The sequence below is a fragment of the Centropristis striata genome, chromosome 10, assembly GCF_030273125.1.
Source record: "Centropristis striata isolate RG_2023a ecotype Rhode Island chromosome 10, C.striata_1.0, whole genome shotgun sequence".
NCBI lineage: Eukaryota > Metazoa > Chordata > Actinopteri > Perciformes > Serranidae > Centropristis > Centropristis striata.
This window is the reverse complement of record NC_081526.1, coordinates 20,969,947-20,992,457: the sequence shown is the minus strand read 5'-3', so window position 1 is coordinate 20,992,457 and position 22,511 is coordinate 20,969,947. Positions and strand designations below refer to the sequence as shown.

The following is a 22,511-nucleotide window of genomic DNA, read 5'->3' as shown; positions in this document are numbered from 1 at the left end:
TTGATGAACTCTTAAAGCAGACCCGGCTTAATGTTCATGTCTTCTCAAATCTGACCTGTCTACCTCGTCAGAAATGATGCCAGATGTCAGAAGATGAAGCAAAGTCCAGTAAGATCAAACATTCCTTATAAATCTGGAATTCCCTTCAAAGAAGAATCTAATTAAATACAATAAGGTCCACTAATACATTTATTTTCTTTATAGATATATATATATATATATATATATATATATATATGACTTGGATACATTGATCTGGGACTTAATCACAGCATGATCTCCAGCCTAAAAGACGGAATAGGTTGTTCGTCAATTCTACCCATAATGACCGATATGAGCTTTTGCGAATCACAGTACATAGTGGAGAGTTCTAAAAATAGCACACAGGTGATTATACATACATGTATGGTTCACAGTTGTTAAAAAAGGCTGCAGTTTGGTTAAATATAGGCTACAAAACCACTAGGTTTAGGTCAAAAAATGTCCTGGTTAGGCGTTATAAAACACAGTTTAAACAGTAAATAAATGTACATAAATGCTGGAAGGGAAGTAGTTACATGGACATGACATAGTTCAGAACGTGAGGCGTGGAAGTTCTGTTATGTTTAAATCGCATCATTAACTTGTGTTTTCACATGTGACGTTCTCCTTGGTGAAAGTCTGATGTTAGTTTTACTTCATGTTACTTTTTAAATTGAAGTCAAGGAGTCGTTTCACCAACTTAATGAACACAAACTAAACATCTGTCTGCATCACAAGCAGGACGAAAAAAATTGTGTTTCTGTGAGTTAACTGCTAGCTTGTTCATGCACAGTTGAAAACAGAAACGGAACATGTTTGGAGTGAACCTGCGTAAATATATCTGGTAGTTAAGTGCTGAAATTATATTATATTATTAGGGCCTCGGGGCAATCGCACCTTCGGGGCGAAGCGAACTACTGTTATACTGTGGATTTTTTTTTCTTCCTCTTCCAGACGCAATTTCGTCCTGCTACTAGTCCTACAATTTGAAGAGTTGCAGGACAAATTATATATCAAAACGTGCGGTTTGATCGGGATCGGTGTGCTATTACTTTTCTCTACAGAATACAAATTTTTCCCGACGTAAGTCGCGAAAAATTCGATTTTTAAACGTCTACTCCTCCGGCATAATTTCACCTAGAAAATTCAGACACAAGTCTTGTGTATCGGTGTATTAATCCACATTTTGATAGATCATATCGTTTTTTATCAATCCCTGTTCAATGACCATGATCATTTTGGAGAAATTCTGAGATTATAATGGGTGTGTATTGCACGGAATGTTCATGTCACAGTGTGTGACATCATCGCCAGAGTGTAGAGGGAGAGAAGAAATTGTCAAAAAATAAATTTGAAAACTGCGCTCCAGGCCGCAAATTTCACTCTACAGAGATAATTTATACATAGAAACGTAGGAAAATTTGTCTTCTCCCTCACAATCCTCTGGTAAAGCTGTCAGAGTTATAGTTTGGGCGTAGGACGCACAGATGCGCCACCAACACCACCAACAGCCTCATTGGCTCCCATATTAAAAACGCAGAAGATTTCAGAAAAAGGGACATTTAACAGTTTTTGTAGATCGCTCTAACAAAGCTATTTTTTTTATTTTTCTTAAAAAAAAACATATCTAGACGTTCAGGAAGAACTCAGGACGCTCAAAGTGAAGTCGGATCAATGATAGGTATTATGATTTTGCCAAAAATGCTTTCTGTTCGAGGCCAGAAATTCCAGTCCACCTCTGGCTGCTGTCACTTTTTCATTAACAGGTGTCAGTTAATTCTGTTGATTGCTTTGACCTGATTGCCTTTGATCTTTGATGTGATTACAGTTACAGATACACACACACACACATGCGCGAAACACGCACACTCCTCACACATGCATACACATGCTTCAAACACACGCACACACGCACACACACACACACACACACACACACACACATTTTGAGGTTAAAGGGCATAGTTTGAAATCTCTGAAGAATCTCATCATAGTGTACACACACCGGCAGTAGCCCCCGTGGCCCTTTCAAAATTTCCCCAGAGGAAATTTTCTAGTTATATTTGTTTTTTTGTGTTTGCCCAACCCTGTTCTTGTGACCACGGCAATTGATTTTGAAAAGCCAAGATGCATGTAAATAGTGGAATGTGCTGCACCGTCCCCAACACTATTAATTTAAAATGGACAACTAGAATAGACAACTCACCCCTGACTGCTATAGAAGTTAAGTGCAGTGGCAGTCAGTTGTCAGCTTTACATTCAGCAGCTTTTTTCCTCAAAAGTCAGGGTGGAAGAAAGTTAGATGAAAATCTTTTCTTTTTTTTTAATCGTTCACTCCCACAGAGACACAGCACCCAACAGAGCTGAAAGACTGTCTCAGCTGGGTGGAAAGTGCTGGTAATTATTGCCAACGCTCCATCCAAACTATGTTTGTGGTGATAAAATAAGCTGATTGTGTTCGTCCTCAAGAGCTCTCTGTCTCCTGAGGCGGCAGGATGACGGCGCTGGAGACAAGACGGCAGCCGAACAATAGACGGCAAAGAGCTGAGTGTGAAGAGAGGAGGCAGGAAAATTGCCAAAGTGCTATCTTCTTTTCTGTGAGTTCACATCCAGGTGGCAAACTAAAGCCACAATCAAAATAACAAAATGATGACGGCCGCCACAAAAGGTAGAAACAATGCAGATGATTAAAAACTAGAACAAGTGAAAGCGGAGAGAGGGACGAGTGAGGGCTGAAGACAAAAAACACTAACTAGATAAAGTAGAGAGTGAATAAAAACAATTTCCTCCACCTTGTGAAGACTTTTTTGAGCAGCAGGGTGACTGATTGAAACAAAAAGATTTGGGTCTTTTTTAAACGATAAGTCTATATTTGTCTGATTCTCAAGAGTTCCTGTGAACAATGTGTTTCAAAACGTCCAGTGTGTGGCCCATTGGTTCCAACTGAACATGTAAATCTTTATAAACACATCACAGATGCATGGTTTTATTTTTAAAGGCTGGGAAATTTCCTGCTTGTCACCATAGTTTTTATCAAACCAACGAGAGGAAATAGTGCATTTGTTGGGGACTATTTTCAGCAGCGGATTAATCCACATTTGTCACTCTAGAACAGGGGTGGGCAATTAATTTTCCCAAGGGGCCACATGACCAATACCACGAAGGTTGTGGGGGCCGGACCAAAACTCGGAACTAAATTCTGCTCAATATTAATGTAATCGCTTTATAAAATATAGTAAATTATCTGGTTTTGAGCTGCTACTGATAGGAACACATGTTATGATGAGACTGTTAATGTGGAGTAAATCAAAAATTCTTCCTGCTTTCTTTCAGTGTGAAGCTCAGGGCTAGGACTCATGGCATGTATTATTGCTGAATAAAACAAATGCAATGATATAAAGGACTGTCCCTCTACAGTTAAAGACATGGAACAACCTGTATGTCTTGTGTTGCTTCTTAAATTTCTCAAGTTGGCTTCAACAAGCTGTGAGCATTAATGGAGCCAGTAGGGCAAATCCTCTTTAATCAAGGCTGATTGCTTGTTCTGGCTTATTTATTTTACTGCTTTGTCATATTGTTGTAAATTGGTTTAATACAAACAAGGTTATTCCTCAGGTACATCTTATAAAATGTGTTTGAGAATCAGCTGCTGTGGCGACATCAACACAGACAAAAAGTAATGAGAAAACCAAGGGACAAAAATAAGTTTAGCCAACCATCTGTCCATGTAGTCTTCATGGGCCCAGATGACAAAGGTTTAAAGACATTTGAAAGGCAGAATGTCAAACTCTGGTTGTATTTTCACTGATGAGAGTCCCTGACATTAACCGGTTGCACCAGCTGCCTCAGTTTGAGAGTAAAGACAGGAGGTCAATGAGAATATAAAGTCAGAAAGAGACTCAGTGAGCTGCAAAGAACAGCTAGTGATCCAATAACGGCCTTAAAGCTAATTAATGCTTTTAGAGGAGGACAAGCTTTTCATACATGAAGGACGGACTGAGGATGCATATGCATTTAATAACTCCTCCAATTCACACCAATTCCTTCATCAGAAGCTGGAGACCTGATTGGATGACTCAGCTCTACGTCAGCATCTCACAGATTTAACAATTCATCTTTATGAAAGAGCAGCCACGAATACTGATCACACAAGATTTAAACAACCGAATGAGACATGGAAGGTTATGAAACGAAACAGAACTACAGTGATTCATGATCCCAAGAAATTATTTAGCCAGTTGTGGAACAAATTAGAGGAACTTCCTTTTATTTAACTTATTTTGCTCCACTACATCTCAGGCACAAATGCACTACATTCATCTGACAGCTTTATTCAGAATACCAACATGTTAACAGTTAACCCTATGGAGTCACCAAAGCACCGGTAAACGACTTCCTCATGATGTAAAAACTTCAGCAGCGTGTTTCCTGCCGCTAGCTTCCCTCTAAAGTTCTGGCTTGAAACTCCATGCCAGCTTGATGATAGGCCAAGTAAAACAGGAGATATGGTCAAATATATTTGGTATGAAGAACTAGATGTTTCTCCTCATTTACCTCTTATATGTTATATTTGTAACAAACATTTAAAATCCTTCTTGAAAATTTTAATTAGGTCATATAGATGAGGTTGTGCTGGAAAAATTATACCAACATGACACGGTAAAACTTTTTCAAAGTGGTATAAACAGGCAGAATGAAAAAGAATAAAAAACAGGCAAAATAGAAAAAAAAACTGCAAAGTGCTAGGCTAAATCAACTTATTAGAAAACACTTGGATTAGCTGGAGAATGCATCGTTACAAACCCGAAAAAAGCTGTTTCTGTTTCTGACTCTACGAAAAGTTGACTTTGTAGAGATACCTGGTTCTCACAGGACAGCATAGCTACAAATATGATGATCTTATAGAATGTGATGCATTGCTTCAGATTAAACTACCCAACAGGATAAAAAAAAGAGTTAAAATAAGCACAACGCATACAGCCGCAAAATGCAACCTCCACATTAATACAGGAATATTCATGCAAAAACATCATATTTTATGGTAAAACAATGACAGAACATTTTACTACATAAGCAATGTTAGAGATGAATACAATTTAGCATTATCAGCATTATGACCACTAGTAAATGCTGCTTAAAAATGTATTTAGCAAAGCATAACACACAGATAGAATATAACAAGAGCACACACACAGTTCACACTTTTCCACACCTTCTTGAGGGAAAGCAGATATAAGACAGAGACTCATTCATGGAACAGGGACACATTTGTGGAGATATTTTCAAGGTTATGGGCTCGGTGGGAGTAAAGCACTGAGGAACACTAGGTATAGTTAGAGAGGGCCGGGTACAAAGAAATGTGTGTAGAATGTATTCCTTCAACAGACCGGAAGCTGTAACACCAAGAGGCTAAGGACTTAGCCTAGGGTGTCATCAAGGGCAGGCCGAGTCTAAACCAGGGTGCTGCCCCAACAGTTTTGACCAATTAGATAGTTACACATTCACATTATAAAACTCTGTGTAACAGTAAGATAGGCATCCTTTCTCTGGAGGTGGTTGCAGCTAACTGTCTTACAGACGGATTTCTGATCAGATTAAGGTTCATGTATAGCCTGGGTATACCAAGACTGCCTTGCGCGCTCGATTTCATTTCGAACTGCGAAAGGGTCTGGAAACTACGGAGGTTTCTTAGCCCTGTTTTAGGGATCCAATCACAGAGCGGGGAAGGACGGCAAGACGATGACGCATACTACTCGGCAGACATAAGCTTGTAGTCTTGTAGTTTTCTTACGGATCCAACATGGCTGCAGCTGACGCGAAGCTCTCTTTCGATCTAGCTGACGGCATTTTAAATAGTTTAGAGTGAAAGTTTATTTTAAAAGAAGAAAAACAATTGACTTTACACTCTTATTTCACCGCGAAAAAGTATGTTTTAGCCTTGCTTCCGACAGGATTTGGGCCAAAGCCTAATCTACCAACTAGCCCCGCTACTGCTCGCTGCTGTAACGCCGGTGATCTGGACAGCGGAGCCGGCCAGAGACCCACAGCAGCTCGTCTATTGGCCATAAAATCAGTGGATGTGTGTGGCTGAATGACGTGAGGGGGGGATAGGGGGTAAAAATAAATAATCTTGCAGAAATCGAGAACTGGAGAAGCAACGCAGCAAGCAACACTCTCTCACAGACACACACACACACACACACACACACCAACACTACCGGAAGACTGTGAGCTGAAACTATTGAGCAGCCAGAGCCAGAACATGCTGCAGAAAAACGTTACAGAAGCACAACTGAGTATTTTAGTCTCAAAGTAGAGATGCTAGAGGGCTAGCCTGGCTATGTAAACATTCATTTCTGTCGCTCTACATACGTCATCTGGTAATAACTGATACGATTGGCTAAGAGCTACTTACAGACGCTTTTGATAGACAATAGTAGCGCCCAATAAACGGCTCTGGAGGATCGTAAACCACGCCTCCTCTACGGAAAAACGAATGGCTGGTTTCCAGACTAATCTCATTTGTGATTAGTCTGACGTTAGCCAGGCTAGTTCATGTACATGCCAACTCTTTCATTACTGGCTTAATAAATAGTTAAAACGAACTCTAACAGCAACTTTTACTTTTCAAACTTTAGGTAAATTTGGTTTCCATACGTTTACTTCAGTAAAGCTTTGTATGCATGACTTTTGCTTGTTTTCACATTTTGGTTTCATTTCTGAATATTTCTTCTACTTGATGAACTCTTGCTCACCGCCTTTGGTAAAAATGCAGGAAAATCCTCCTTTCATTTTTTAACCTGTGTTCAGGTATTTCATTCCATTAGCTTTTCAGTTTTTATTCATAAGTATTTTGTAACTAAGTGAGCCTCAACAGAAAAAGATATGTTTGAAAACACATCTCGATGTCTTTTGACCTGAAAATCACCAAAAACCTGTTTTCACTTTCACAAGGTCTCTGCAAATTATCAACCTTCTGCCTTGCTTCTTCTCTTCATCATTTCCTTCTAGATCTTAAGTTAAAACTAGTTGTGTGCTAAAGGTTCACGGCCCACTCTCTAAGTGTTAATGTAATTGCACAAATAACAGCTGTGATGACTGTAATCAGCACACAGCTAGCCGTGGCAGCAGCAACAACAAAGACGTGGTAACAGTGCTGTGATGAGAGATTAATGTTTTCCACCCACACTGACCACATAATGTACACATTCAGCAGGAAAACACAAACCCCTCCAGCTTTCTCCACAGATTCTAAAAGGTGATTTCTTTTCTAACAGCATGCACTTTATAGTTACTGAGAAATGTCATGCAAACCAAGTTGGATCCAAGCAGCAACCTTTCAGGTCTGATAAGGGAAGCCAATGCAGAAGTGCCTGAAAGCCCAGTGTCAGTACTCTGCTTATTCGCATGTTTTCTGCAAAATTTTTGTCTTTTCTCCAATAATTTATGTTGGGAATGTCTTCATTTATGTGAAGGAAAACACAAAATCCATATGCTAAGTCACAAAAGAAGGTATAAAAATATAATGGAATATCATGTAGTATTTTCCTGTCACTGCACTAGTTGCTCATCCTCAAAATGGAGAGAGAGTGGACGACCATCTCTTTGAGTTCAGTGCAGCAGACAGCCCAAAATGTATAAATGTGAGACACTGCAGTGTATTTACAGTAGGGTCCAGAAAGCCTGATATAGAGTTGGCAGAATAGAGTCCCTGCAGCTCGTAAATAGTGTGTAAGAAAAATACTTTTGTAGTAACCACTTTGAGCGCTGCTTAAATCTGCGTTCTTTCTAATAGCCAGCAGGGGGCGACTCCACTGGTTGCAAAAATGAAGTGTGTTGGTGTAGAAGTCTTTTTGAAAATGACCCTATTTCTTACTTGGTTTTATTATGTCACTAAACATTTTCCTACCGGGTTTATGGTCTCAATTGTTAGTTTCAATTCTTCTTCAATACAGTATGATGTTCATTTTGTAAATTATGGTCCCATTGAGAATAAATAGACAATAAAATAGTTACCACAGCCACATGTTTGGAGTTAGAACTTTTACTCTCTTTCACAGTGTGTTTTCATCAAAGTTAATTGTACAATTTTGGTTACCTAAAAAGCTTTCAGTTGTGCTAAAAGACGCTTTCAGGGTGGTAATTTTTGCACTTTGCCAGCCAAGTTAAATGGGAAGCTATAGGCCCCGCTTCCCATCTTGCCAAAAAAACAAGATGGCGAAGGCCAAACACACAGGTGTCAGCAGCCAAAATGCCAAACAAGAGACTTCAAAATGGTTGTCCACAAACCAGTTGGCTAAATCCAGTTCTTTTACATTGTCGATGGAGCTGGAATCTGTAACTTTGGCATTAAAATCCAAATGTTATCTCCTTTCAATGGAGTAAATGATATTCACACTGATACTCTAGTGAATCTTTGGGTGTTTTAACATTTCTTCCATTTATTTCCACACCTTTGTTTCTGTGTCAGTGATGTTCTGACAGCGCCGTCTGTTCCTGTCATTACATTACAGCTTCTTAATAAAAGGCAGAGTTGTTTTTCTGTCAGTTCGCTGTCTCATCTAATGACATCAGTTTCCTCTGGCTTTGTTGGAGTGGAGACAAAGAAGATAAGAGATGATTTCAAACTCGTTCAATGCAAAAATGTTTCACCAGGTACCTCTGGTATTTCTGGAGGAACAGGAATATGTAGAAGAAAGTTTTTCTGACATGTGGCCTTGCTGACAGCAGAACATGGTCTTTATGTGATGTTTGATGTAATGCAGTGCCTCCTACTGGTTGCTTTAAACACTGCTGCTGTTGAATGCACTTCTTTTTTATTGGTCATTTTAAGGTCACATGGGAAGGGGGTGAAGTTTAAAATCAGCCATTTTGCTTTGAGATTTGCACAGCAAGAAGCTCCAGAACTTTCTTTGTTTGATCATTTCCATTTGCCTGTGCTTTGGTTGTACGTTTTTAATACATTACATCTTTATCGGAAATAATGTGTGTATATTTTATGGTTTAATTTCATATTCGGGCAGACTTATGGATACCTTTTTTCATGTGTAGTGCAGCCTTAGTCAAATTATGTTGTGTTAAACAAGTAGTTATCTTGCTACAATCTTGTTACTTACATATTCCTGTGTATTTACTTTCAGTTTTACAAAAACATTGGTGTCATTAGAGCATCACCAGTGAATTTATGCTTTCTAACAAAGTATCTACTTCCGGTGAAGCACACGGTTACATTGTTGTCAATGATGCTGTAACACGAAAGCTACAAATGTTTCTGGTGCTTCATTAGTTTTGCAGCTTCACATAGTGGTGCATTCAGATAAATGGTATTATTTTAGATCAGGTACAACTTGGTAAAATACCCAGATTTTTTTTTAGTTTATTTGATTGACTACTCTGCAAACAAGAACTGGTGACATATACAATCAGGTTTTAACACAGCTACACAATTGTTAATAAGACTGAAATGTTTTTTGTGAAGATGCTCAGTTATGTTCAGTCAAAGTACTGTACCAAAGTCTCCAAACAGCCAAATTTAATATTAGCGGGAGGGTACTCATGACAAAAGGGAGGAAGCAGGAAGTCCCTGCTTAAATATTTATCTACTGTTCATCGTGTCAATTTCAGTTCTTCTTCCACATCTGTTTCTTTTATTTTGTTGTTTAGTTTTTGCCATCTGTGGTGCACCACTGCTGTTCACCTCATTATTAAACCACACTCAGGGCATCTGACTCTCCCAACTATTTTCCAGATTTTTTCTTAAAATACAAAAAAAAAAGGTTTTCTTTTTCACACAGACCCCCAATTTAGCTTTTTCTCTCCTCTTTTGGAGATTAGGATTATCCTAAAGACTTTCACTTTAAAATAAAGCCTTTACTTTTGGTGTAATTATGGATGTACTAAAGGAACAATCCAGAGCTCTACTAAACAATGTTTTAATTGAATGGAATTGTTTAAATTTCATTTTTAGTATAATTTTTAAAAAATGCAATGACATGAATGACATGAATTATAATCTTGATTTTGTAGTCATTTCTGCTTTGATTTATTCAATTCTCTTTTAAAGATATTTAGAAAACAATTTAAGATTTCTTCAGTTTGTTCTCACTTGTTTTTCTAAAATTGCCCGTAAATTGCTTTTAAATCATCTTGAACTGCGCAGTAAAAACAAGTGTGCTTTTCCCCTCAGTACACTCAGTCAACTAGCTGACCAGTTTGCAAAATAACCAGGCGAGACATGGAACTAAACATGTTGTATTTAGTTTGGATCCTCTTCTTCTACCTTCCAGTTTGTATCTGAGTGTATCAGTGTGTGCAGAGCTGCAGGGAACTCTGTCATCATGGTGGTCTCTTAATTGTCTTTGTAGCAGAACAGTTCAGAGTAGCTCAGAAAAAGATTTAAATAGATGTTTAATTAGCAGGCAAAGAGAATCTGTACTGCACATGAGAGGGTTTGGCAATAAACAGTGAGATCACACGGAGCAGACACATGGACACACAAAAACAGGACAACAAAGGTAAATAAAGGAAAAGAACTAAAAAAAATGAGACATGAGGAGATTAGATATAATATAGTTCATATATAACTAGGGTTGCAAAGGGGTGGAAATTTTCCGGTAAATTTCCAGAAACTTTCTATGGGAAGTTATTTTGGGGAATTTCGATATATTCAAAATAAAAAAAACCCATGACATTTCAAAAGATATATTTGTACGTAGAACTTCTATCAAATTTCTATCTAACTATTAAGACGCCCCCTCCAGAAATCCCAAAAAACTGCATGTGATTGATAGCAGCAGCTAAAATATATTTTCCCCAACTATATTTAAGTTCCCTGTTCAATTTTGTAAATTCCCAGTTTATTCCCGTTTATTTCAATAAATTCCCATGCAAAGTTTCCAACTTTGAAAATTCACCCTTTATAAGCCATGTTTTCCTTTCCCCTCTTCTGATACAAAATGAGGTTTGAGGTCCCTCCAGGTTTCCCTGTGCAGGAAGTATAATCTTTCCAGTTCTGCCCCCTGAGTTCTCTGCTCAGTTTAACCTGTTTGGTGTCTGATTCTGACTTATTCTTTATGCAGAAGCCTTCCAACCAGTGTAAATTAGTTACATTTTGTTCATTTCATGAGAGAACAATAGCTCTTCTTCAGGTGGAGCACTGAAGTTTGCACTTGTGTTGGCTGTTTGTATCATTAATTCATTATCCTTAACTGTTTATCCCAACTCGGGTTTCTGGGGGCTGGAGCTGATCCCAGCTGACAATGGGAACACAATCATTGGCTCATTCACAGCAGCTAATGTAACTAGATTATGAACTTTTATTTTGATGTTTATTATTTTATTTTGAAGGCGTAAACTGAGAATGATGGATTTTGCCTTTGTTAGGGGTAACTTCCTGTTTTTATATTTCTTTTTTACAAAGGATTGTGATGCTAATTTGTGGCGAAATTATTTTCTGCATCATTAAGATGTAAACAGGCAATTACATGTAAGTTATAGTAAGTATTTTTCCCTGGTAAAAAGTTAAAGAAATGGATTCTGCCATTGTGGACGGAAGTTATTTTCCCGCGTTGTGTTCGCTCTCTGTGTTTTGGGACTTTGAGAGCTAAGGTAAGTAGTTCTGTGCCCCGCTATTTTATTTTAGTTATTTTACTTTACTTTAATACTGTGTATATAGTGTTCCTTACCATCGTTGGTATTGAGAGAAGTGATGTTTAATGATGTCTTGTGTTGCAATTTTCACATATTCTGTAATTTATTTTCATGCCATACTCTGTAAATAACTATTAGTCGGACACACTGAAGTAGAGTTAAGGTGCATTGTTAAAAAGACGCCATTCCTTGTGTAGTGAAAGACTGTTGTTGTTGGTTGACAGGTGGTGACAATAGGAGGTGATCTGTATTGCTCACTACTGTACTGTATTCCAGGTATGTGCATTTGCATTATATTTATTTCATTTTGGTTGCACACAAAATTGCACACTATTATAAAGATGTAAATACTGTTTTGAATGAAAAGTACTACTGTTACTGTGAATATTATATATTTCTCCTCTCTGTGTTTTGGGACTTTGAGAGTGAAGGTGGTGACAATAGGAGGTGATCTGTATTGCTCACTACTGTACTGTATTACAGAGCGAAGACCTTGAGAGCAAAGATAAGGAGCCAATAAACAAGCTTCAACTGTCCCGTCGTTATGGTGTCCTCATTTACCAAAAAAATTCAACACAACGCAGAGTGACACCAGCTATACTAACATCAAGTCATATTCATGCAATTGTGCTAATTTGCTGCTGCAGCTGCCTCCAGCACCCAAACCCTCTTATTAAATCTGCCAAGGAGGGTATGTTTTCAGTTCCATTTCTGTTGGATGGTCTGTTTGTCAGCAGGATTGTGGAAAAACAACGGCCCTGATTTGTATTACATTTAGTGGAAAGTTGGAGCTTGGGTCAAGGAAGAACCAATTATATTTTGGAGTGAATCTGAAGGACAGGGCTCCAATATTTTTTACTTTAGTAAATACTGGAAGATACGGCATTGCCTTTGCCGAGGTCTGTGCTATGAGTTTTAATTGTTCTGTCTAGCTGTTCTGTTGTTTTTTGGCGTGCGTGTTTTTACTTAATGGGATTAGCTCTCCTCAGAGAACCTTATCACTGTTCAGATTCTTTAAAGGCTCAAACTGCCTTTTCTTACTATGCTAGCCATTTGCTATCATGAAAATAAAACATAAAAATGACAAATAAAAGCTTTTCCTAGTTACTATTTTAGTAAGGTTCAGGCAACAAAGGTGAAATATTTAAATGTCAAAAAATTTAGATAGTTATCAGGCTGAAATTGGAGATTTTTGTCATTGTCGCTGATTATTTTTTCATGAATGAGTAAACTGACTGATTGTTTGAACTTTAGCTTTGAACAGTCAGTCAGTTAATATATAGATGTGTCTCTGACTGAAGTGCACATAATGGTTGGAACATAAATCAGCTATGAATCATCACCACAGCAGTCAGCTAATCCTCCTTTTGACCAGCTCTCCTTTTCTGTTTGTCACATTTCGACGCTTTGACAAAACCTATCCCTTTTTCTTAACACACGGTTAATGATGTCTTTAAACAATTTGGTTCAATTAAACTAGGTTTGGGGAAAGATCATGAGAGAAAGGTGAGATTTTTTGCAGTCAGACAAAAGTTCTTCCCCTCAAAGACGGGGACATTTTTAAAACATGAGCTCCATTAAAAGTGTAAGAAGTGTTCTCTGGTTATTAATGAGTCGCTGGTTGCTCTTTTGAAAGTTTTGTAAAGAAACTCCTTCAGCTGCTCAGCTCTTTCTCTGTAAACAAAGGGCGGCAGCCAACATGAGCTTCATCTGTAAAGCTTAACAGATCTATGTAATGCTACATTAGAAAACAGCTCAAAATAGTTCACACAATACGGGCATAAACACATTATTTAAGCAGCGAATACAATTACTTAACCCATTACATGGCATTGCACTAACTACCTCATTAATGAGGACCAATTAAAAGGGAAACAGACAAACTGTGTTACCTATGTTTTCAGGCAAAGGAACCACAACTGCAGAGTTAATCCCAGAAAATAAAATACAACAAAGACAGGAGAAAAGTGTAGAACAAGAGGAGGTGCAGAGGTTAAATCACTGAAGGAAAGATGTGGTTGTTTACAACCTTTTTTTTTCCAATCGTAATTAGTAGAGTAACAGCAGCAACGGTGGTAATTATAATAATAAAGTCAATATTTATTAGAACAGAAGGGAAGAAGCCAAAAGGGAGCGAAGTGGAAGGTTTTTAGGAACTAAAGTCGATGTAGTCGGTCGTTCCAGAAGCAAAACAAGAACACAAACCATCAGGGAGGCACAGGACTGGGCAGCAGAGAGCAATATAACTGAAAAATACATTGTTAGCAGATTCCAGAGATGTTAAATGGCAAAATAAAAATTTGGCAGTGTTAAAGTGAGTGCAACAAGACTGCTATAAAGAGAGAAGCTGCTCCAGGCCTGAGGAAAGAACACATTCACTGGGTTCAGTCAACATGTCTGCTGCATGTTTACATGATCAATTATCTGTTTAGATGCTCATGCACGGAAGCAGCATGGGTGTCTTCATTGGATTCGGATAGAAAAGTGAGTTTCGCCCCCCCCCCCCCCCCCGAGATTGAACCAAATGTATTCGATCCAAATTACAGCGTGCCAAAGCAGTGTGTCATCATAAACCCTAATTATTCAACATTAATTACATGCTGCTCTCAGGAGTAAGTAGAAAAGTTTTCATGAGTGAACTCTACAACCACTGACAGCCGGGAATGAGAAAGTTTATGATTTCACTATAATTTACACTTCAGATTAAAGGACACTTCAATACTTTCAAACAGTTTCTTTTTTAGGTTTTGTTGCTGCTGACTTTTCTTTAAGGTTGGATTTATCATAACCTGGACTATTATGACCAAACTATCTGGATAGTTGAATAAAACCTTAGTTTCTTCAATTATGCAAGAATGCCAGCGTCCTTGGCTGACTTTCTGTCTTTCAGAGGTTGCAGCAGGCTCAGTTTTAATGCTACAGTGAAGATACTATTGGTATCCATTTGTGGCATATGCTATGCTGGCAGGATGGAAGCTAAATAATGCTCCAAACTCAGGCTAAATGTTGCTGAGGGAAAAACTGGCATTTCAAAGAGTTGCATTGACCTCAAAACCTATTGTCATTCAGATATCTTGAGGTCAGTGTGTACAAATATATGCATTAAAATAAAATTATGTTTTTCTTATTCACCAAAAATATGTGCATCTCCTTAAAGAATAAATACAAATAAATAAATCAATAATACGGCACTTTTCGTATAACCACTGGCTCTCCAGATAGGGGGTCTGGCACAGGGCTACCCTATCCCATAAAACAATTACGTTACTAAAATGGCAACGGAAGGAATCAACAAGACTGAGTGTGATGGACTTCCAGGGTTAATGACAGATGCTAGTATGAAAGCCAATTGTGAAAGCCGAAAGGACAGGAAGGCGGAAGTCCTGAAACATAAAACCAGAATAGGATTTTGGAACATACGAACAATGTATGACACAGGAAAACTAGCACAAGTGACCTCAGAGATGAGGAGATACAGGTACAACCTATACATACTTGGAGTGTGTGAAAGCAGGTGGACAGGATCAGGAGAGCCAAGACAACCACAGGAGAAACCGTGTTATACTCGGGAAGAGATGCTGATCACCACAGTAAAGAGTTGCCTTTATTCTGAAGAAAGGAGTGGAGAAAAGCTTGATCGAGTGGAAACCTGTTAACAGTAGGCTCACGACAATCAGAGTAAGAGGGAAGCAAATTAACACCACACTGTGAAAACGGATCTGATCAATAAGTTATGATAACATATTTATTTCAACAACTCTAACATAAAATAATGTTTTAGGAAATTTCTTTTCAAATGTATGAGTTTTCAATCTTCCAATTTAGGTTCATAAGTTACTTCAATGAATCACAAATTCCAGGTGCTTAAATGAACTTACTTTTTTAAATTGAGTGGGGTGTGTGCATGTGCGCATGTGCGAGTTGCGACACCAGCATCAACACGTTGAGAATTTGAGATTGAATTTGAAGTTTAACAAACAGGTTTGTTTGCTGGTCCCAAGTGATAGAAGATCTCAGCATATTTAGGGTGTTTTTTACTCTCTTTTTGTCTTTCCCACAACGTTATTCCTCTCTCCCACAGCTTCCATTACAAATACATACACATGGTAAATTATGCAAATTAAGTGATGATGTCATTTAGCGACTTTTAGGACAGCCAATAGCTACTTTCCTTACTGAGGAGTTGGCAGCACTGTTCGTGAGGCACATTCCGAGTTGGCTGGCTAGCTAGCTTCATTAACACTTAAGCTAGCTAGACTAGTTTTCTATCTAATGTACCTAACACTAACAAGGCAGACAACATTTGCACTTGCCCTCCTACTGTCTGTCGGTGTTTCCCCCGGAGGCGGTGCCCGGCCAGTGCCCAATTGTGAGCAATTTTTGGTTTTCCACTGGCAAAGAACTGGCTCCCGGCCAGGAAAACGGGTTCCACAGCGGAATGAACAGGGGGGTTTCGTAGAGGACTAGCATGTATCAATCAGATTTGCTCTTCGAAACATTATTGAGCAATGCACTGAATGGCAGAGACAGCTCTATGTCAACTTTGAAGAATAGGCCCAATAGGCTGTCTCGATGAAGGCCTTTGACAGCCTCCATCGAGACAGCCTATGGGGGATTTTAAGGATGTTTGGGATACCACAGCCCATAGGTCTGCTATGCCAACTTCACCTGCAGAGTCGGGAACGGCAGCCTTGCAATACATGTGAGGACAGGAGTAAGACAACGCTGTGCGATGTCGGCACCGCTCTTTAATATTGCTATTGATTGGGTGATGTGTTGGACAACCGAAGACCAGAAATGATGGATGCCATTCTCAACACTGGAGGACCTCAATTTAGCTGACAACCTCACTCATGAACACATGCAAGACAAAAACATCCCGTCTAAGCCACTTCGCACAGCAAATTGGACTTAAAATAAACCTGAATAAAACTGGAGTCATGGCATCAAACACCCCAAACCCATAACCAATCCAAGTAAATGACAGTAACCTTCCTACAACAGAGGAGTTCACTTATCTGGGAAACACAGTCAGACATGATGGTGGAAAACATAATGACATCACCAACAGAATCAATAAGGCTAGGAATGCATTCAGAATGCTTAGCAACACATAGAGGTCCAAATAATAAAGCAAAGAAACAAAACTAAGACTATATCAGAGCTGTGTTCTCTCCACCCTCCTGTATGGCTCTGAGTCCTGGAGTATGACGGCAAATGACATCAACCGCCTGTCAGTGTTCCATACAAAGAACCTGAGAAGAATCTGCAGAATATTTTGGCCAAACACCATATCAAACCAAGCTCTTCTCACTAAATGTCAACTAGATAGCATTAGTACCATCATAACTAGACGGCGCTGGAACTGGATTGGACATCTACTGAGGAGCGAAGGCAACAGCATCCCAAAAGTAGCTATGCACTGGACATTTGACAGGAAAATGAAGAGAGGAAGACTCAAAACCACCAGGCGTCGAACTGTGGAAGAGGAGATGAAAGAAATTAAGAGTCCAGAAATTGGCCCAGAACAGACAGCAGTGGAGAACCTTCGTTGCTGGCCTTCATGCCACAACAGGCAGTAAGTAAGTAAGTTTCATATGACCTGTTCTTTCTTTTGTGTGACTTGCCTTGAACCCGAAATGCTTCCACACAATGGATGACGATCCGATTCTGGGGACAAGCCCTTTGGCCTCAGTTGTGTTTTTATGTGCGTCTCACAGATCAAACAGGATTCCATTCTAATCCATGTGTCAATCACGCTGCCACACTGCCTCTGTTCCTGTTTGACCACACACAGATTCCCCTCACTCGCAACAGTGGGAGGAGAATTATATCAATCAATATATTGTTGATTTCTGAAAATGTCCGAAAAGTATGTTGGTCCACAAAAGCGCTTTTATACGTCTGACCAGCCGTGCAAAATAATTTATTTTGACCATGCATGCGCACCTGGGCACCAGTTATGTTCACCCCAAACTATTGTGTTTTATTGTGTTGTTGTCCTATTAAACAGCTTCAGTGTAACTACTTCCTGGTGAGTCATTGAGTCCACGATTCATTCTGATGTTAATAAAGTGCATTTATTCTTCTGGACATGTAAATGGACATCTTCATTGAACACCGTGAAAACTAAAAATGAGATGAAAAATCTCAATGAATATTTATAACAGACAGCAGATTTTCCATTCAAAAATACATGTAACACAATTAGGCTACAGTAAAACTTTCTGATTACCTCTACATTACTTACAAAGCAAGAATTAACACTATTAGCTTATTAAACCAATTAAATGTCAGATTCAAGCTCTTGAGGTGAATTATGAACAAACCAAACTTCTCATGTAGTGCAGAACTAGCATACAAAGTGAAGCATGTGGTAATGTGACAACAGCCTCATACACAGTAATGTAATGCAAATGAACTATTGTTATGCAAATTAATGTTTCCCACCACAAACCACTCGGTACAGTTTCATCAAGAGATTAATACAGAACAAAATAAACAATTTACCGTGTGCTCCGTTGACCAGTTATAGAATGACGGTAACTCAACTCTTTCTTTCACTCGTGTCTCTCTCTCTCTCTAGCTCACGCTCGTCCCTCTCTCTAGTCTCTCTACTTCTTAACTTTTAGCGTTTTGCTCTGTGCCCACCTAGCGGACAACAACATCCAGGTTAAACTTGCTCTGTGCCCGCCTAGCGGACAACAACATCCGGGTTAAACTTGCTCTGTGCCCACCTAGCGGACAACAACATCCAGGTTAAACTTGCTCTGTGCCCGCCTAGCGGACAACAACATCCAGGTTAAACTTGCTCTGTGCCCGCCTAGCGGACAACAACATCCGGGTTAAAGTTGCTCTTTGCCCACCTAGCGGACAACCGGGTTAGATTATGAACAGAAATATATTATAAATATATTTATGGCATCATTTACATTCAGAGCCGGCACATGCCTCACTATCTTTACTCCCCTGTGTTCATGTGCTAGCCTGCCTGTTATCCTACCCTCCATGCTCTTATTTCGGCATTTTCCTTCCATATCTTGACCTTTTTGCCCTGCTGCCTCACATCTGGCCAGCAGAGCCTGATAATGGCTCTGCCCTTTTGTTTGCATCTGTTTCATTTTGTTCCGTCTGGTCATGCGAGAGAGGAGAAGGTTGATGATTTGAATGCCTGCCTGCCTGCCTGCTGCTGCGTCTCATGCTTTTTTGTTCAGGCTGCTTTGTGCTTCGCTCTGCAGCTCAGAGACACACAAAAAGAGAAATCTCCTATCTCTCATGCAGTTGAGCACAAATGGATGAGCACAACACTGGCTATTTTCCACTTGGGACTCTCTATCTCACTTTCTGCCCGGATCCCTTCCTCATCCTTTCTTCTATCAAGCGAGGAATTAGAGGTTATTTTTGCCCGGGGCGACTGCCTCATCAAGACGTCCGCGAAAACAGCGTCTGAGGACTATTCCACTGTTGTGTAAGACTTGTTACCCCTGCCCTACTTCTCAGGCTCTGGACTCTGCCTGAGTTTTAATAATCTTAGCTCACTTTTTGCCCTGTCAGAGGACTTAACTATAATGTTGATAGACTCCAGAGCAACCAGCCATGTTTGATCTGTTTAACCTTTCTGCTTCAATGGTGGCATTTAGTCTCGGTTATTGATTCACCTCTTTCACAATCATATCATCATGTAATCACTTTATCTATAACCATCCTGCTGGCAGGAGGCCCAGCGAGGGCGAAGGTGTGTGCTTGTGCATCACTGCAGTGTCTCGCTAATTACCAATTCAATCTAAAGAGACTTTAACTTCCAATCTTGCAATGAAATCATCACAGTGGCGGGAAAATGTGGATCTGAAACAAAGAATCTTTCTCTTCAGGCTTTATGTTCTTCCATCTCTCTCTGTCTCTACTTCACAAAATGAGACTAAATGTGTTCAGTCCTTCTGTCTCCGCTGTGTTTCAGTCATGGATGTATAAAGAGAGCTAGCTACAGTTTTGGAGGCGCGGCTCCGCTTATTCTTTATGAAAATTGCTCAGTGGTGCATGAAGCCAAAAAAGTTTGACTTCCACCTGCCGAGCCAGCTACTTCTGGATTAGTGCTCACTTGAATGTGAATAAAAATATTTAATCTCACTTCTACACTTTCCAAATGTTTTTAAAAAAAAAAAGATCTGACAATGTAAGTCTGTGGGGAAAGTCTTTCTGGAAATGAACCTGGAAATTCTAATTCCACTGTTTAGCCGCTGCGCCGTACCTGGAGAAAACAGTGGTCTAGCTCTTTTTGTCAAACGTGCATTTAAATAGTAACAACCACAATTAAAACTGCACGACCCTACTTTGTTTAAAAGAGTTGTGCTCTTCCTTGCACTTGTAACCCCAAAAGTGAGGTTTGCACTTTGGATTACATTTATAGATCACAATTGCACGATGAGAACTTAAACCAGTGGAGGTCAGAAAAAAAAGAGGTTTTCAGGGGATCTTCTTTTTCTTGAGAGATATATTTAAGAGCATTTTCTAGCAAGAGGTTTAGCATTTGTCAAGATTTTCTAAATATAATGTGGACTTTTCCAGACTGTGTGTTGTGTTTTTGTTGGTTTGGACCTCGGTCACATTAGGGGATTTACCTCCTTATTAGTCTCCTTAGAAAACTGTTTTCTCAGTAAAGGTGGGCCACTTTGTCCTGATAATCAATACATCTATCAGTATAGCATTACACTCCTAGCAGTTAGCATGGGGAGTAAAGGGCTAAAATAAAATAAATTCCAAAGAAAATGTAACAGTATTTGACTGACAGGTGATCCACAAAGTTTATATGTGTTTTGCTTCACATGACATTGTTTTAAGGCAGCACTTGTGTTGAAAATATATAGACCTGGATTTGATTTCAGAGATATCCAGAGAGGAAACAGATCCTAATCTTTTAAGTAAATCTCATCCTGCACAGCTGCTCGTCCAGAGAAAGAGGACAAAACCCAAGAGCTTTGAAAACACGAGTGCTTGTCTTCTGTCTGTCATACACCCTGAGAGCGAGAGGAGAGGAGGAGTGATGGACAGATGGTGGTGTTAAAGTCTTCAAAGTAAAAAAAAAAGAGGAAAGACATTACCCAGCTGCAGACATCAGAAGCTTAGAGAGAGGTAAACAAGGGAGAAAATGAACCCAGAATTCAGAACTGTGTTATGTGACTGCCTCTAAAAAGCAGAGGTGGGACTGAAACAGGAACAGAGATCGGAGCTGGCACACTTCGGGCGCCTCGGCAAGCTTCCACCGGGCTCAGACTGGAATACTCTGTCCTCAGAGGTCCTCTGTTTTTCACTGTTGCCTCTAGTGACCAAAGCACCAATGGCTGAGAGAGGCTTTACAGCAAGAGCCATTGATTACTGAGCAACTGAATGACAAAAGCCTCGTCCTGAGTAGAACGAGTCGTCAGGAAAGAGCAGAGGTTGATGCCCGCTAAAAGCAAACTGTGTGTGGAGAGGTTTGCAAGTGCACATCAAACAGATACACTCATGTCAAGCCCACTCAAACCACTTAAGCTGTTTGTATTCTCCTCAAGGTATCAATCAATCAGCCAGGCGGGAGGTTGTGTAACATTTAATGACGTTAGACTGAAGGTCACTGAAAAAAAACCAAGTAAGAGACATAAATGTACTCTGCAAATCTTACAGCTGCTGCAGCAATCTGATGGCACAAACAAAAAATAGGATTCCATAATTAAAACTAAGACAATTAATATGTTAATCTTTTTAACGGATTAAGAATAACCTCATCAACACATTTAGATTACAGCTGGAGAAAAATAAAATACTGTACAAATGTAATGGAAGTACACCGAGCAGTTGTTGAGATATTTCAGTCTGGACTGACAGACAGGCCCACATCACCATCACTGCAGCCACAGCGATGCTACCACGACTAAAAACAGGACTGTCTCCAGATTTTCCTCCAAAGTTGTAACTTCTGTGGAGGCGAGACAACTCCACATGCAGAAACACAGCCTGTTCCAACAAGATGCTTCATGCTTTACTCACAAAATGCGGCTAAAAAAATACAGATTCTGGCTTGTTTTGTGGTGCTGAACAGACAGCTCCTGTACAATTGCTTAAGAAATTTTAATTTGCTGCAGCTGCTCTTCTTCGTTGCTGTAATTTAGCTGTTTTTTGTTGTTGATCAAAGAGTGGGCTAGGTAACAAAATGTAAAAACATGAACTGAACTACATCTCAAGATATTGTATGAGGCTTGGGACGTGGGTAGCTTTAAAAGTCTTGTCAGTACAAAAGTCCTTTCTTGAGTTTCATGTTGATTCAGACTGCTGAAGCCATGTAATAAACTTTGGGGTGTGTTTTTACACACTGAGGATTTTGTCCCCCATCACTCACATTGGATGCATGTTAGGAAGAGAAATTTTAACTCTGAACCTCGAGCAGGTTCGGGGTGTTTTTTGCTCCTGTCACATTTTCCTGACTGTGGCCTCATTTTTTACTGTAATATACTGGGTGAGTCATGCACTGTGGAAACATCCCAATCATGGCTAGAAGTAGGGACAAGCTTAATGTGTTATGCAGTATAACACGGTTAATTTGACGATAAAGCAAACATTTCTTTGATGAATACAGTACTGTGCAAAAGTCTTAGGCCGGTGTGGAAAAATGCCAAGAAGACCTGATGTTGGTTTCAAGGCAAGGCAAATATTGACTTGATTTAAGTTTTTTTTTCTTTTCACTCACTTTGCATTTTGTTAATTGATAAAAAAAATGTGATTTATTCTTGATGTTTGATAAGGTGTGCATCTTCTCAAAACTATATTAATCAAACTCTTCCAAACATATCACAATGCAAATGAAACCA

At 39.4% G+C, this 22,511-nt stretch overlaps 1 protein-coding gene across 1 annotated transcript in view; it reads right to left on the bottom strand.

The window, feature by feature from the left end:
• Positions 1 to 22,511, bottom strand: part of htr2aa (5-hydroxytryptamine (serotonin) receptor 2A, genome duplicate a) — an 88,268-nt gene that overhangs the window by 50,627 nt on the left and 15,130 nt on the right. The gene's annotated exons all lie outside the window — the stretch shown is intronic.